The sequence below is a fragment of the Trichechus manatus genome, unplaced genomic scaffold (genome assembly GCF_000243295.1).
Source record: "Trichechus manatus latirostris isolate Lorelei unplaced genomic scaffold, TriManLat1.0 scaffold00193, whole genome shotgun sequence".
NCBI classification, from domain to species: Eukaryota; Metazoa; Chordata; class Mammalia; order Sirenia; family Trichechidae; genus Trichechus; species Trichechus manatus.
The window spans coordinates 4,797,475-4,803,474 of NW_004444129.1; positions in this window are offsets into that span (position 1 = coordinate 4,797,475).

The window sequence follows — 6,000 nt, forward strand, 5'->3', positions numbered from 1 at the left end:
TGAGGACACAAAGAGGCTGGCCTAGGTTTCTTTTAAAAGTGCTTCAGCCTCTGGTGCTAGGCCTCCCAGAATGCTAGCTGCATCCTTGCCCTGTAAGACACACTTTTATGCTTATAAGAAATTTATTCTAACATTTTCTTAGGTTTGCCAAAGGAAGTTTCTGTTATTTGTAACTCAAAGATTCCCAACTAAAATAACAGCAAAGGCAAACTGTTGAATCTACCCAGAGTTGGGGCATGTGCAAGGTAAGAGATTGCAAGGACAAGAGCGCAAAGGAGTAACAGGCAGGGGTGAGAGGTTGAGGGGATCCCTAAGGGTGTAGGCTCCTTTTGAGCAACGGTTCTAAATCTTGGCTGTGCACCAGAATCACTTGGAGAGATTTAAACAAACCAGTGCCTGCCCTCCCCTGCAAGTTTCTTTGTTTAGTAGTTTGGGGTACAAGAGATGGTTCTACTGTGTATCCAGTGAAGGCAGGATGGAGTGAACAGACGTAGAAAAAGGGGATGTTGTGGGATGCCTTCGAGTCGATTCAACTCATAGCAACCCATGTGACAGAGTAGCACTGCCCCATAGGGTTTTCTTGGCTGTAACCTTTACAGAAGCAGATTGCCAGGTTTTTCTCCAACTACTGGGTGGGTTCAAACGGCCAACCTTTCAATTAGCAGTGAAGTGCTTAACTGTTGTGCCATCTGGTCTCCTTAGAAAGGAGGGCCAAGGAATTGAGGCCTTAGAGAAAAGCAGACATTAAGGGACAAAGGAGAGAGCAAGCAGGAAGGAGAGAGGAGGCTGTGCAGAAGCCTGGATATTGGGGTTTGTCCTTTCAGAAATGGATCTGTCCCAGGTAGGTTAGTCATGGGGGTGGAGGACAAAAGTGGCAGAAGAGGGGACTATGAAGCAAGAGTGCCAGATGAATCCGTTGCTCAGACATAAAAGGCCCAAGAGGATGGTGGGTGTCAGATTGAGGGAGTCATATTTGGAGCCCAAGGGTGGCCTGGACCTCAGCAGGAAGCAATGAAGAAGTAGAGAGAAAGCGAGAACTGGACAATAGGCCAAGACATCCTGTTTTCACCTACCACATATTCATGCCCTACTCTATTATTCTGTAATATGGCCTTTGGGAAGCATTGAATAGAGACCAAGGGCACAAACCGTGAATCTGATTTGAACCCTATTTCCATCACTCCCTGCTGTATGGCACTGGACAAGTTACTTTACCTCTTTAAGCCTTAGTTTCTATATATGTAAAACCCAAGCACTTTATAATGTATGAAAGTAAGTGGCCAATACATTCCAGTTTTCCAGTTTCTGTGGAGTCATTTCTGACTCATGGCGACCCCATGTGTATCACAGCAGAACTGTGCTCCATAGGGTTTTCAATGGCTGTGACCCTTCAGAAACAGATCACCAGGACTTTCTTGAACCTCTAACCTTTCAGTTAGTGGCCAAGTGATTAACCGTTTGCACCACCAAAGAACTCTGCCTAATACATAACGTTGTTGTTATGTGTCCTCAAGTCAGTTCTAACTCACAGCGACCCTATTTATTATTATTCATTGAAAGGAGGTTTCAGAGGGCCGAGTGGAAATGTTTTGGAGGATGAGTTGGGTGAGGAAGTAGACAGCTATATGAGAAAGAGTATTTAAGAGGAAGGAGATGGCTAAAACAAAAAAAAAATACAAACAAACAAACCCATTGCCGTAGAGTCGATTCTGACTCATAGCAACCCTATAAGACAGAGTAGAACTGCCCCACAGGGTTTCCAAGGAGCCACTGGTGGATTTGACCTGCCAACCTATTGGTTAGCAGCCATAGCTGTTAACCACTGTGCCACCAGGGCTCCTTTATTTTGGAAGTGACAGAGAACAGGGATGGGGGACAATGATGGATTAATTTGTCTCAAGCTTACTAATAGTTTTTTTGTTTTCTATTGCTGCTGTAACAAATATCTCAAACTCAGGGGCTTAAAACAACACAAATTCACCACCTTACCATTCTGTAGGTCAGAACTCCCATAGTGTCTCACTGGGCTAAAATCACGGTGTTAGCAGGACTGCGTTTCTTCCTTGAGTCTCTAGGGGAGAGTTCATTTCCTTGTCCTTTCCGGTTTATACAGGTCACCTGTATTCCTTGGCTTGAGGCCCTTTCCTCCATCTTCAAAGCCAGCAATGTTTCTTCCTCAGTCACATCTCTCTTTCACAGACTATATCCAGGAATATATCACTGACTATATGCTTTTATGGGGGCTCTGGTGGCACACTGTTTAAGACCTTGGCTGCTAACCTAAAGGTCAGCAGTTCGAATCCACCAGCCGCTCCTTGGAAACCCTGTGAGGCAGTTCTACTCTGTCCTATAGGGTCACTATGAGTTGGAATCTACTCGATGGCAATGGGTTATATGCTTTTAAGGACTCATGGGATTACACCGAGCCTACCTGGATGATCCAGGATAATCTCCCATCTCAAGATCTGTAACTTAATCACATCTACAAAGTCCCTTTTGCTATGTAAGGTAACATATTCATAGGTTATGGGGGTTAGGACATGTACATCTTCAGAGACCATTATTTAGTTTACCGTGTTTTTGGATAAAGAGCCTGGCCCTCCACCCGTAAATTCCCAATTCCTGCCATCAGTGCTGTGAAGTCAGTTGGAAATTCACTCAGCGTTCCAAATGAAATGAGGTGCAGAGTTGTTTTCATGTCCCTGCACTGCTGTGCCCTGTACAGAGGGCAGGTGGGTCAGGAAAGAAGGGTGCACAGAGGATTGGCCTTGGTGTCCTTGGCCTTGGGTGCATCTTGGGCGCACTGGCAGCAGTTGAGTGTGATGTTCGGGGACTGAGAACTGACCACAGATCTGGCCAGAGTCCATATGGTGCCTCAGGTGAATGGAGACAGTCCCTCCACAGCATTTACTTCTCCCAACAAGCACCTTCTGCTGCCCAGAACACATGCTTCCTCACACCTTTACCCCCACTCCCAACCCAGTTCCATCAAAGCCTGTATTCAGTCATCTGACAAGGATCTGATGCTTAAATCTACATCCAGGTGAATGATGATCAGATTAATGTATTCTTTGTCCCAGGAGGATTTGCATTTTAATAGGGAATTGTATCTTAACCCAAAAGAAATACTTGCTAGTGGTAAGCTTCCAGTAGTCATAAACACATCTCAATTCATAGCACATGGGAGGTCACCCGCTCTGAGTATGACCAAGGGTAGGAACAAAAACCAAAACCAAACCAGTTGCTGTCGAGTTGACTCCAATTCATAGTGACCTCATGTGTGTCAGAGTAGAACTGTGCTCCACAGAGTTTTCAATGGCTGATTTTTCAGAAGTAGATTGCCTAGCCTTTCTTCCAAGGTGCCTCTGGATGGGTTTGAATAGCCAACCGTTATGTTAGTAGCCCAGTGCTTAACCATCTGCATAACCCAGGGACTAAGGGTAGGACCACCTCTCAATAAATTGAGACATCTTCACTGCCTGTCTCTAAAATGTCTTTGAAGCTGTGAATTCCAGCTGTTCTACCCCACAGCAAGTACTGCCTTGCTGTTGAACTTTACACGAGAACCTCCTCACTTCCCCTTCTCATGCCCCTGATTTAGGAAACCACTCTGGCCAACTTCCTGTCAAATCTCACCAGAGACACCTGCAGCAAGAGAGGAAGCCCAGCCCCAGGCATTGTTTTACACCAGCCCTGACAACCTACCTGAACACACAGAGACGAAGGAGGGAGAGGCGGTATTGGCAGTTGAGAGATTAGAAGACTTAATAGCTACTCTCCATATTTAACTTTTATGATTCTGCAATCTCTGAAACATTAATAACCTATTTGATGACATCTGAGCTCCCCACCTCCAGCTCTAGGAATCTCAATGCTTAAAAGGGACCTTTCAGGGAATTGGCAAGCAAATTTTTGTTCTTTTCTTTATGACTTTGCACTCCTGCCTCTGCCAGACACAGTGAAAGGTTTTCCATTGCATAGACAAGTTTCCTCTCATTGATTGGAACCTTTTAACTGGGCAGCAGGCATCATCATTCCCCATCACAACATTTGGACTTGCTGACAGCCAAGAAGTCAAGCCCGCTCCTGGTTTCCTCCGTTATTGCTCTCATGACCAGAGTTTCAAGATTCTAGATCACCTCTCTGTGATGTGCAAGTGAGCATGCCCAACTTTATCCTACAGAGTCATGCCAGTCCTTTTACTGAAATGTGCTACCCAGGAAATTTGGGGCTCTGAATGGGATCTTTACAATAGTTTTTTGGAGACTTGCTGGGGACGAATGAGGTAAATGGTAGGGAATGATATGATTAGAACAGTCATGTTGTTTCTGGAGTCCTTGGTGGTGCAAATAATCAAGTGTTTGACTACTAACCAGAAGGTTGACAGTTCAATCCCCCCCACCAAGTGCTTCAGAAGAAAGGCCTGGCAATCTGCTTCCAAGAGGTCACAGCCTTAAAAACCCTATGAAGCACAGTTCTACTCTGAAACACATGAGATTGCCATGAGTTGGAACCGACTTGATGGCAACAGGTTATGGTGTTCCTAACAGTGGCTGCCTGTGGAGAGGAACTCCCATAAATCAGTTAGTTCATGATGATGCTCACTTTGCAGTCAGCTACTCACTCACACAGCAAGGCACCATCAGCTGATAACTGAGATTCTTATCTCTACAAGGAAATGAAAATAAAATGCCCTCACCAAATTAAAACCAAAAGAAGAAATAGCCAAAACAAAGAACTAGAAAGGTACCTACACAAAGCAATATAGTGAAAGGATACAGCCCTAATGCATACTTTTCCTGATTTTAAACCACACAGTATCCCCTTGTTCTGTTGGAACGACTGCCTCTTGATCTACGTACAGGTTCCTCATGAGCACAATTAAGTGTTCTGGAATTCCCATTCTTTGCAGTGTTATCCATAATTTGTTATAATCCACATAGTCGAATGCCTTTGCCTAGTCAATAAAATAAAGGTAAACATCTTTCTGGTATTCTCTGCTTTCAGCCAAGATCCATCTGACCTCAGCAATGATATCCCTAGTTCCACGTCCTCTTCTGAATCTGGCTTGAATTTCTGGCAGTTCCCTGTTGATGTACTGCTGCAACCATTTTTGAATAATCTTCAGCAAAATAACAGATATAGTCCCCACCTATTCCTGGTCACCTCAAACAAAACATGACCTCCAGGCATTTTAAATCTAAGCTTGAGGTTCTGAGGCTTTTTACTTTCTGAATATCCAGTCTGTTTTGTAAACCCAAACCCCATGTGCAACACATAGTCAGCTTTCTTACAAGCTCCAGGGATCTTTGCTCTCAATTCTGGCTGGAAGCCCTGCCACTTCTGCTCTCAGAGCCTACAGCCTTCCTCTCATCTCTGCCCTCCCCTTTGCCTCTTTCACTTGTACATCAACCATCCCTCTTTTCCTTTGTTTTTCCCCTCTTCTTCTCCCTCTCTTTCTCCCATCCCCCCACCTCACAGGAGGTATTCTGAAGTTGATGAAATAAATATTTTAAAATATGTGGGACGTGATGGACTTCTGAATATAAATAAATGTATAAGAAATGCTACATAAATAAATGTGCAAAGCTTAATCATATTTCTTTTCTTTTTTTTACTTTTTTTAAATTGTACTTTAGATGAAGGTTTACAGAACAAATAGTTTCTCATTAACAGTACACATATTATTTTGTGACATGGGTTACCAACCCCATGACATGTCAACACTGTCTCTTCTCAATCTTGGGCTCCCTATTACCAGCTGTCCTGTCCCCTCCTGCCTTCTAGTCCTTGTCCCTGGACGGTTGTGCCCCATTAGTCTTATTTTGTTTTATGGGGCTCTGTTTAATCTTTGGCTGAACGGTGAACCTCGGTGGTGACTTCATTACTGAGATAAAAGGGTGTCCAGGGGCCATACTCTTGGGGTTTCTCCAGTCTCTGTCAGGCCAGTAAGTCTGGTCTTTTTTTGTGAGTTAGAATTTTGTTCTACGTTTTTCTCCA